At 35.9% G+C, this 12452-nt stretch overlaps 1 pseudogene; it reads left to right on the top strand.

Annotated features, from left to right (window-relative positions):
• The first annotated feature begins 5972 nt into the window (after window positions 1-5972).
• On the top strand, window positions 5973-9905 carry LOC138155158 (large ribosomal subunit protein eL15-like; annotated as a pseudogene).
• Window positions 9906-12452: the final 2547 nt, after the last annotated feature.

The raw sequence follows: 12452 nt of genomic DNA, 5'->3' as shown, positions 1-12452 counted from the left end.
GTTGAGACTATGCAAGATTCATTGATAAATGCAATCACAGAGGTAACCCTTCAACGTCCTTCTGATTATAAGATATTTACCTCTTTGATAGGTGACAACTTTTGTAATGTCCAAATGCAAATTCCTAATAAAAGGTGAGGTCCTCCAGATGTACCTTTTCCCTTCAAATGATATTATAATCATTGTGTCAAGTTCCAGGCATCAAGGACTCTTCAATGAGATCCATAGTTATTCAAAAGAGATTGGCTTAATCGTTTATACAGGAATAACTAAATGGATGAAATGCTTATTTCCCAGATTATGATATGCCATTGCATGGCCAGTTCATTGAGTGAATAATTTAATACATACATTTGGGAAAGTCATTGCAGATGGACAATGAGTTGGACCCAAAACTGAAATAGGAGTGTGGATTGCATTTGGGAAATTGTACAATGTTTTTAATTTTCTGAAGATGGTCTCTAGTGCATAGACTCATTTTTTCAACACAGTTATTATCCATTTATATTCTATGGTTATGAATTATGGCATGCCCTAATTCCAAGAAATAAAAATTTCAAATGACCCAGAGAGCAACATAAAAACGCATGTTGGATATAAGTTAGCTGCAGCAAATTTCCAACGATGATTTATATCTCATAAATTACTTAAGGCATATCAATGAGAGAATATATGATGATGAAAGGAGGTAGTCTGTTCATGTGGCAAGACTGAGGAATAAAAAATGAATAACACAAATGATTAAATTTTATCTTCAAAATATAAAAGGATCTAGAGGAAGGGCTTTCACATGTTGAGAAATTCTGTGAAGAATCTACAGAAAAAAATTAAAAATAATATTCAGTATGAGAAGTAATGAATGGGCTAGAATATTTTCCCACAGAGGGAATATGCACACTGATAAAACACCACATATATTGATGTACTGACATAAGCACAATGATGATTAGCTAAGAAACAGAATGACACTGGTATTAACAGTGATTCAATGGCCATTGATAAGAATGTGCATAGTATAATTCATGATGAAGTATTTTTAAAGGCATTTATTAACCACTTGATATAGCTCTTTATTCAAGCTGAAGGCAACTGACAGGCCTCAAACCCATTGGTGAGTTGGGGGATGTCTATCCCAAACATTTAAAGACTTTCTCACGTGGAATGACCATATGAGAACAATTCATTCCAAAAGCCATGAAAGTGGCTGAAGCAGGCGCTGTGGAGGCCTGGTCAGGCACTGAGGAAGCCAAGGTCATCTCCTATATCCCAGGCCATCACCAGTTGTCTTAACTTTTGTCCTGCCACTGGACTTAAATGACTCAGGAAGAGAGAGTTGTGGTTGATAGCTTTGTGCAACTCTGCCTCACTTAAATCCAATTCCCAAACAAATCAAGATATCACCCCAAGATGTCATTGGTACACTTAGAAAACAAAGGATAAACAACACCAATGAGCCAGCTATGTGGTTAAGAAAAGTGGTATCAAACTCAAATAGAAGTGGGGCATTGCATGATATATAAGGAAACTTGTGAGCTGTGCATTGACTTAGAAAACCATATATTAACATTATCTGTATCTTACTGCATTTTAATTAATTTTCTTAAATATTTCCCAATTAGATTTTTAATCTGGTTAGGGCAACACTCAGCAGTGTTCTGGGACTTATGTTTGCCACCTCTGGAAGAGAGGATAGGATACTGGACTTAGAGTCATAACATCTGAATTCAAATCCTACCCAAGATGTTTACTAGCTATGTGACCACAGGCAAGTTGCTCAAACACTCAGCCTCAGTTTCATCCTCTGTAAAATGGGAGTAATGATAGAACTTGTCTTTCTAGATTGTTGTGAGGATCAAAGGTAAAGCAATTTGCAAAATTTAAAGTGCTACATGTTAGCTATTTTTTCATAGACTTTTAATTTGATCTAATCTTTGGTACTACATCAATGCCATGCATGCTGATTTTACATTGCCTTTGAGATAAAATACAAATTTGTTACTGGACTTCTCTTTTTCCAGCTTTACTTAACCCCATTGCCTATTAGATTCTATTCGCCATTCATACCAAATTTCCTCCTATTGCCTATATCTCATTCTATTTCTCCCACATTTAAATACAAAATTTTCTTTTTGACTTTTAAAGACTTTTATAATTTGCCTTCTGCTTACCTTTCCAGTCTTCTTATAACTTTAACTCTCTTCCAAATACTCTAAGATCCAGTGCCACTGGCCTTCATGTTGTTCCTTGCACATAGCATTCCATTTCCCCATACTTTAAATTTTCACTGACTGCCCTCTATGCCTGGAATTCTTTCCTTCCTCATCTCTGCCTCCTGGTTCCTCCTGCTCCCTACAAATCTCAGCTAAAATCTTACCTTATGCTAGAAGCTTTTCCCAGTCTCCTTAAGGCTTATGCCTTCACTCTGAGATGATCTCCAGTTTATCCTGAGTATATCATATTTGTACATAATTGCTTACAGATTGTCTCTCCCATTAGATTGTATACTCGTGACGGTAGAGAGGTTTCTTCCCCCCACCCCCCGTTCTCTTTTCTTGCACTCCCAGTGCCTAACACAATGCTTATCACATAGTAAATGCTTTACGAGTGATTGTTCACTTTATGCATTCTTATAAACTGACCCTTGGGCCTAGAAAGCAACCAGTAAAATGTAGGTGCCATGAGGGGAGGGACTTTTTCATTTTACTCTTTCTATCTTCAGTGCTAAGAATAGTACCTCATACATAAGGGGCATTTAAAATTTTTTTCTTAAATTGTTGCATTTTAACTTGGTGAAATCCAGTGAGTCCTATCATAATGCCCTCTTTGTTCTTTTCTTTTCCATCTACAAGGTCCCCTCTGCCTAAAAGTTGATGACATAGTCCTCTTACTATTTACTTGGGTGTCTTCAGGTTGGGAATCTTCATATTAGAGATGAGAAAATGGAGGACCAGAGACAGGTGAAATGCTTCCGCAAAGTCATACAAATAGTAATAGCAAAGCCCAAAGCAGAATCCACCTGATCTCTCCCTCCTCAAATTTCTCTTAATACTTTGTCTATACCTCTCTTTTCCCTTATCATATTCTTTGTTATTGTTGTTCATTTGTTCATTCGTGTCCAACTCTTTGTGACCGTGTGAACCATAACACACCAATACTGTCCTTGAGATTTTCTTGGCAAAAATACTGGAGTAGTTTGCCATTTCCTTCTCCGTGAATTAAGGCAAAGAAAAAAAATTAAGTTACTTGTCCAGGGTCACACAGCTACGAAGTGTCTGAGGCTGCATTTGAACTCAGGTCTTCCTGACTCCAAGCCCAGTACTCTATCCACTGACCCACTTAGATGCCTATCATAGTATACCTTTTATCAAAACCACATGCGCACGTCTTGTGCCTCTATTCAATTTAAGCTCCCATTTTTTTTCCCCTAAATGCTAAAATCAGGTACCTTAGATGAATTATATATTTAGAAGATATGTAGCTTATTATTGCCCTGGACAGAATTAAGAAAATAATAGTAAGACTTGAGGCCTAGGGCAATATTACAACACAGGATTAAAACTTGACTATAATAATAAGCTGCTAAAAATAAAATAAAACAAAATAGAAATAAAAATGATTAATCAAAGGCAAAAGAACTCAAACATAGCTACTTTGGTGAAAAAGAAGGTAAGATGATCAGGGTTCACATTCAGAGGAAAAAAGTGAGGTTAAAAAAAAGCCACTCCTAATTATTAGACAGATTAACTGATAAGTTTAATAATCAATTATCTGGACACAGCTTATAATGTCAGATATGTTATCAGCTTATAATAATATATTTAACATTTATAAGCTATTTGCCTAATAACATAATGTAGTCATTAGCCTAATTGTTAAATAAATTGTTCAGTAAAATATCTCAATGCTCAGCTGTTGGGGTCTTTTTTAGCATTATCAAAAAAAGTAAGATAACCCAAAAGAAATCCTGTACTATAATAGTAAAGTCGCCTCCCTCTCTTCTGAAGAGACTGAAATAGGTGATTCTTGGCAAAATGGCAGAAGAGATCCCATCTTAAACAGTTTTCTGGGCCACTACCATTTTATCCATATCTCTGTAGCCAGTGGAGCTACAGTTAGAGAAGTTGATGGGGAAGTTCTAAATTTAGGCATTAAATTTGAATAAATATCTTGCCTCTATTTTGTAATTGCTTTTATGCAGTCATCTTCTCCTTCAGTGATACCGTTATCCTGTATTTTGGGAATCCAATCACAGTAATGAAGTAGCCAAATTTCATTTGCATGACTCATGACTGATTTTAGTAAATAAATACGAAAGCAGAATAAAATGCCTTTTTTATTGCCATTATAATCACATGGGAATTAAAATTGGTAAAAAATGTAGATTGAACTTTGTTCTAATTGGTTTATGTTTAAAGATTCTTTGATCAGCGATAACAGTAATATATATTAACATGTTGCATTTTAAAGTGACATTGCCTTTCATTAATCAAGTGTCTGTATGGTTGATTAATTTGTACAAGGTTTAAATTGCTATGAAAATTTATCATTCATAGCCATGATCTCCATTTACATATATGTTAATTATGGTAAATGTAATCTTTTTCTGAATCCTCTGGGCTGCATACTAAAAAGACACAGTGATCAGAGTGAGTGACTACTTTTGCTATTACAAAGTGAACTCTTACCAGTATTCAGTAAAGTCTGTTATAGTCGTCAAAGTGAGACTAAAAACATTACAACATTTTCTGCTGAAGGCAAGTTCAAATTCTAAAGATGCTACTTCCTTTTCAAGTGATTTCTTTATTCAGCAAATATAATGTTCTTCCCCCATTGTGTTTAGTGCTGTCTCCAACTGCTGGCAGATTTTTTTCTCATGCTTTCAAACATTTTTCTTCTTTTAACTGTGTCATTCATAAGCACAGGAGAGAATTTTTTTTAAAAGTATCTTTTAAGCAGAATGACTCAAGGAAGTTGTTATAAAAAAAGTCTTTTGTAATGCAATTAAAAACTAATTAAAATACTAGAAGCAGACACCTTTGAGGATTTTAGCACAGGTAAAGTAGAAACAAAATTATCATTTGACTTTTTAAGAAAAAATTTAGTTTTGTAACAACAGTAGCCACAACCAAAAATCCAAACATAAAAATAACTCCTAACAGACGTCTTTAATTTAAGTAGATAGATGCATTAAAAAAAAAAAATCAAGCATTTCTCTGGTAATGAATCTTCTAAAAGTTAAAAGGAGACAGAAGATGAAGATCCAAATATTATAGAGATGTTAGAAACATCAGATTCTTATTGTCCCTTTCTTCTGATGATCTGGAAACATAGTGGACAGAAAGTAGGTACTCATACACTTACCATTTTGATGTCATAAAAGGGTTTTCTACAGTTTTTCCCCAAAGTCAAGGTGAGTCAACAAAAAAATTTTAAAGCATTATTTTAAGAAAGACCATCCATTACTAAATGGAAAGAAGTTCTCCAAGAATGATCCATTCTTTTGAATCATGATTTCTCTTGAAAGAAAACCCACAGGACCAGAACATGTTAAGAAATACCAAAATGGTTGCTTCTATTTTGTAGTAGTTGTACTAGGCCTAAATAGGGAGAGTTAAAGGACTTAATTATTCCCATTAAATGCCTGTAATTTTCTGCTTAAATTGTTAATATTTACATAATATATTCACTGCTGAAGAAGCCTCATTTCTTAGTCACAACTTAATAGAATTAAAATGTCTGTCTTGGAAACCTTTGCAAGCAGAGCACCTTTGACTACCTGACGAGGCTATTTTTAAAGACACTTATTTGGCAATTTTCTTACAGACAGCCTAATCATAGGAGAGAGGTTTAATCTGGAAGCAAACTAAAATGGCACCTTTTCTGATAGATAGAGAGATACTGCACCTTTCATCCCCTGATCCCAGAGCTTGCAAGACATTTTTCAAAGTATCATCACTTCCTTCACCATCGAAATGCATCCACTTCTGAGCTGGAAACGGCAAAAGCGCAGGGAAGAAAATGAAGAATATATTATCCCACAGAAATTACAGGGAAATTTTAAGTAGGCAGAATATAATTGCCCAATTTGGAAATTGGCCAGGACACAGGGTTTAACATCATCTTTACTCTTTTGAAAAGTGCCATGGGATTTTTAATAACTGCTGGTGGTCAAGACCTTGGTTTTACCCTCATCCATTAGACGACACCTCCAGCAGCGTAGTGCCCCCTCATACCATTCTGGGGCATCAGTTCAGTACTGACTCAGTGAAAATTGTGCCACCTACTGAATCATCCACTGCTCATCCTAGAGTGCCCTGGCTTTTAGATTTTCTCTGGAGAACAGCTATGGAAGGAGACACCAGGCTCAATGATGCTTAATTTATGAGATCTCATGGTCCCAAAGTGATAAGATCTCAGCCCTAGGTTTTATTTTCAGTTTTACCATTTACTATCTATAGAATCAATTTTCAGTTTATTCAGGTCAGGTGGTCTGTAAAGTTCTAACTGGCAAGTGCATTTGGCAGCTTGATATCTGAACTGAACTGCTGGCTCAAGAAATGAGCCTACACCCTTTCATTTGACTCTGGATGATACTACAAAACTAACAATACATTCACTCCTTTCCTTGAAAATGCAGGGAAATGAGGATACTGTTCCACACACATAAGCACACATATACACATACATGTATATATATATACATATACACATACATATGCACAGCTCCTCACTGGGATGATTTAGGGTTCTTCAAAAAATTTTTTTCTAGTTTATTATATTCTAAATGTATGTTACTATTGCAAGTCCTTACATGAGCTGGTGACCAAGGCAAATGCTTGAGAGATGTTATACTCATTGTTGGCTGGATAGCTGAAGTAAAGCTTTTTACCCAGAAAACCCCTGTTTTCTTACTTTTCAACCTACTGCCTGCTAAAGACTGAGATTACTCACTCTTAAATGGTTCAAGGAATAATTAGGGAAGAGCTCTGATTTTTAACAAGAATGTGGATTGTAGAGAGGTATTAAAACACACACTAAATTGCATATGTTATCAAAAGGGAAATGACCTGCTTCAGAGGAGTTGAAAACACGGAGATCCTTCCAGTTTCTGGACTTCTCTTCTTTCCACCCCTCCCCATGTATTTACGGGAGAGACCCTATTGAAATTACCTTTCAGGGTGTCAAGTGTCAATAACCTGGAATTCAGAAGCTAGTCTGGAAACACTGCCTCCTGGAAGTGATGCTTCTGGAAATGATAAGGAGTTTTTGTTCAGTTTGCTACTGATAAGTGGGGAGAAGAGTTGGTTGGAAACCATCAAAGAAAGATTCAGACAACAGAGTGGAGCCCATTCTTTTTAGACCTTGGTTTTCAATTATTCTTGGTTAACAGAAAAATTCTCGAGTTAAAATAAATAAATAAACCTACAAACTTCTGACTGTACACTATCTCATTTTTTTTTCTCTTCTCCAATCCTCTCATTTCTATTACTTGTGTTTTCCCCCTCAGACTCATTGTCTATAAGTTTAAATTCTTTTTTTTTCCTTTTTTTAAAAATTTTTTTAATTTATTAATTTGTTTGTTTCCTTTTAGTTTAAATTCTTATTCAGTAATAAGCTTTTATAAATCTAGACTACCTTTCCTCCCAAATATTCAGTGGTTTACAAATATTGTTTTCTATGCTGCTTTATACTCTAGTCATTCTCTGCTAATAAGTTAGTCACTCAGGAGGAGAACTTTTACTTAATTTTCTCAGGCAAACACAGTAACATTGTGCTGTGGCTACTACAGTTACATAGTTTATACATCTCCCTAAATGCTAGGCAGAGGAGACAAGAGAGAATAGGATGAGGATTAGACATGGAAAATAACGATAACAACTAGCATTTATATAGCACCTACTACATGCCAGACACTGTGCCAAGCACTTTACAAATATCTTATTTGATCCTCACAAGAATGGAGGGAAATAGGTACTGTTATTATTCCCATTTGAGGAAACTTTGGCAAACAGAGATTAAGTGATTTACCCAAGGTCACAAAACTAGTTTAAGTGTCTGAGGTAGGATTTGAACTCAGACATTCCTGACTCCAGGCCCAGAGCTCTAGCCACTGAGTCACTTAGCTGCCTCCTGGGCAAATACAGGTTAAATGACTTTCCCAAGGTTAGAACCAGTAAATTTTTGAAGCTGGATTTGAACCCCGGTCCTCCTGACTCTAAGAGAAACGCTCTATCCACTGGGTCAACTAGTTTCTCTTTACAACTAAATACAATTCTGCCAATTATTCAACATGTGTGTATATATATAGGATTAAGGGGAATTTTTTCTTACAAATATCATGTTTTCAACTATTCAAGGTCTCTGGCATACAGAATAAAAACAGAAGAGAAATAATCACATTTTTTAGTGATTTAAATTTTCATTTTTACTTACTTATAGTTTCTTGCACTTCACTTCCAGCAATAAGTTAATAGTCACATGCTTGGATTGCTATGTAAAAACTGTTCAATGGGGCTTCTATGATACTTCTTAATTCTAGATTCCAATCCTACTAGTGCTAAACTGCCTATAGAAACAGAAGAGAACAAAACAAAACTATTTGGGAATAAAAGCAAGCAAGAAAAATGCAGATCTGAGAGAGAAGAAATCCTTTTTTTTTTTTTTAACTCTATTATATAACCTCCAATCTGGCTTTGCCATTCTAAAACTTGGGAAGATTTACTCCTATTTGTGGTCATTTTAGAAGAATTATTTTTTTTAATTTATTGATTTTTTCCCCATTTGATGAAGTGATTGTTTTGTTTAGAACATAGTTAAAATGGAAACAATATTTTAAAAGAATTTTTCATTAAATTAAATTAAAAAAAATAATTTTCCCGTAAGGATCTCTCTCCCCACAAAGGTTAGAAGCAGTTCCCTAGCCTGGTCTATTTGTTGTTGTTGTTATTTCTTTTTGTTATTTTCAAGACGTTGGATGGATTCTTTTCTTGCTTTATTTGACCATCACTATAGTGGCCAGTGAATGGTTCAATCTTATGCTTACTTTTTTTTTTTTTTTAAGACTCTGTCCGGTCCTTTCCGGTCGGCCACAGCCATCTGGCAGGCTAGGCGTGAGCCAGCATCCGGGAGCTGTGGAGGAAGAAGCCCTCGGACGTCACGTGGTTCCTGCTGCGCGTGCGCTGCTGGCAGTACGGCCCGCTGTCTGCGCTGCACCGCGAGCCCCGCTGCCCACTGGGTCCGACGAAGCCTGCCGGCGGGGCTGCTAGGCCAAGCAAGGTTATGTCATCTGCTGTATTCGTGACCACTGCGGTGGCGAAAGCGTCTCGTACCCAGGGGCCCAAGGGTGCCTCCTATGGTATACCTGTACATCACTGTGTCAGTCAGCTCAGGTTTGCCAGGAGACTTAAGTCTGTAGTGGAAGAACGTGCTGGCCGCCATCGTGGAGCGCTCAGAGTCTTGAACTACTATTGGGTGAGTGAAGAGTCATCCTACACATTCTTTGAGGTTATTCTTATTGACCCATTCCAAAAAGCTGTTGGACGAAACCCCGACACTCATTGGATCACCAAGCCGGTGCACAAACACAGAGAGATGCTAGGGCTTCCCTCAGCTGACCGGAAGAGCCGAGGTCTAGGAAAGGGTCACAGATTCTGTCATGCCTTTGGAGGATCTAGTCGTGCCACTTGGAGAAGGCGAAATACTCACTGACTACATGGATACCGCTAATTGGTGCACATTAGTTTGTTTAATAAACACCATTTACGACAAAAAAAAATTGTCCTTAACTTTTTTTATTTTATTGAACACTTCGATTTTTCAAGACAAACTGGTTTTATGGGCATTTGTAATCTGTTCCTCTCATTGCTTCCCCCCCCCCCATAATTAACAACAAAAACCTCAGATAAAACAAAATGAAAAATAAAAACTTCACTATAAACATAGCACCCAAATAAAATTTGCATGTTAACTATGTCCAAAAATGAATGTTTCTCCCAGTGTTTCAAGTCCATTATCTCTGGCAGGAGGTAAGTCTGGTGTGTGTGTGTGTGTGTGTGTGTGTGTTTTTTTAATGATTTCCAATTTACCATTGCATGAGAGTTCTAAATGAGAGTTCAAAGTTTTGCAAATTTATTTTTCTCTATAATGTTGTTATAATTGGACAAATTGTTCTCCTGATTCTTCTTATTTTACTTCTCATAATTTCATGGGAGTTTTCCCAGTTCCCTCTGGTACTGTCCATTTCAACATTTCTTACAGCACAATAGTCTTCTATTACACTCATATATCTTAAATTATCTAATCCTTCCCCAATAGTAGGACAAGCCTTCAGGCTCCAATTTTTGGCTACTATGTAAAGAGTTGTCACAAATACTTTTTTACACATAGATCACTTTTCTTTGGGTTATAGGTCAAGTTGTGATAGAGGTGGGTAAAGGGATATGAATAGTTTGGTCATTTGGGAAGTGTAGTTCCAAATTGCTTTCCAGAATGATCAGACAAATTCACAAATCCACCAACAGTGTACTAGCATATCTGTTTTCCCTCGATCTTTTGTCATCTTTGCCAGTCTTGTGGTTGTGCTTTAATTTTTATTTATCTTATTATTAGTGATTTAGAACACTTTAATATGAATACTCATATTTTATTTCTTCCTTTGCAAATTATCAATCGATAAAATTACTCTTATAAATTTAAATAAGTTGCTTATATGTCTTCATTAATCTCAAAACATATTCATTAAAAGGATTTGGAAATGGTTAAAAATAGAGAGGTTGATTGGTGGAACAGTTAATGCACATAACGCACAGAAGCCAACAAGTAAAATAGAATAGTTTTCAATAAACTCGAGGACCCCAGTTACTGAAATTAGGACTCATTCACCAAAAACTTCTGGGAATTGGGGAATGGCTCTTATCCTTATAAATTTTAATAAGTTCCTTATATATCTTGGATATGAGACCTTTATCAGGGAAACTTGCTACAGTTATCTTCCATTTCTCATCTTAACTGCATTTATTTTGTTTGTAAAAATATATTTTTAAATTTTATATAATCAAAATTGTCAATATTATCTTTTGTGATCTTCTATATCCTTTTCTCATCACAAAGTCTTCCAGATCCATAGATCTAAAAGGTTATTTCTTCCTTGCTACTCTAATTTGCTTATAATACCACTTTTATGTCTAAGTAATAAATCCATTTGGAGTTTATCATGGTATATGATGTGAGATGTTGTAATACACCTATTACCTGCCAGATAGCTTTCCAGTTTTCCCAACAGTTTTTCTTGAATATTGAACACTTAACCCACTAACTGAGGTCTTTGGGCTTATTGAAGCCCAGAACTGGTATTTTAGCAAAATCTCAGTGATTCAGACCTTGAGCAAGGGTGCAGGTCATTTAAAATTCTCTTTGCCTCAGTTTTCTCATATGTAAAATGAGAGGGTTGAAATATATGATCTCTTAAGTTTCCTGCCAGATGTGAGATCCTATTATCCTAAAATTTTAAGGAGATAATTAGTGAAAAGTCTAAATTAAAGAATATTTTGAAATGAATTGTATAGCATTGAGAGTACATATAATAATTAGAACTGAAATCACAAACCTAAGTTCTACTTGTTCTTGGGTGTTAATTTACTTAGTTCTTGGGTGTTATTTAATGAACAGAAAATAATTTAGGAGTGCAAAATCACCTATAAGTATTGCAGGGGTAGAATTCTGGAGTGGGGGTGGGGTGGGTCTATGACAACCTTATGGAGAAGAAAACAAAAAAGAAAACTGGTCAGATGAGTATCTTCCCTCCTTTCCAGAAGACACGCAAATGTTACTTCCATGGGAACCATGAACAGTTATTACATAGGCTTGAGAAGGGGAAGCAACAAGCATTTATTGGGCGGCTACTATTTTCCAGGAACTGTGCTAAGCATTTAGCCAATTTTATCTTGTATGCTATGATGCCAACATTAATGACATCTATAGTATATGAAATACCACATGTATTACTTATAAAACAGTGTCTTGTCTTTCCAATGTCCATTTTCAGCCTGGCTCCTAACAAAGACAGTTCTGTGCTTCAATGAGCCCAAAGACCCCTGTTAGTGGGTTAAGTGCTCAAAATCCAAGAAAAACTGCTGGGAAAACTGGAAAGCTGTCTGGTAGGTCATAGGTGTATACCAACACCTCACACCATATACCAAGATAAACTCCAAATGGTTGTATTACTTAGACATAAAAGTGATATAAGCAAATTAGAGAAACAAGGAAGAAACTATATTTTATGTAGGAATCTAGAGTCGGGAATAGAGCCCAGAGAACAATGAAGTAGTAAGAAACAAGTGAAACAGTCACTTCCCTCAGGAAACTTGCATGTTCAAAGATAAGTAAATGTAAAGTATATACAAAATAAATATACGAAGAATATTGAGGACACTAAAAATGTGGAGAGGGGGAGC

Source organism: Petaurus breviceps, unplaced genomic scaffold (assembly GCF_028583685.1).
Source record: "Petaurus breviceps papuanus isolate PSGF00001 unplaced genomic scaffold, PetGlider_PUasm1.0 91133, whole genome shotgun sequence".
NCBI lineage: Eukaryota > Metazoa > Chordata > Mammalia > Diprotodontia > Petauridae > Petaurus > Petaurus breviceps.
The sequence above is the reverse complement of the archived record's forward strand: the minus strand, read 5'-3'. Positions and strand labels throughout refer to the sequence as shown.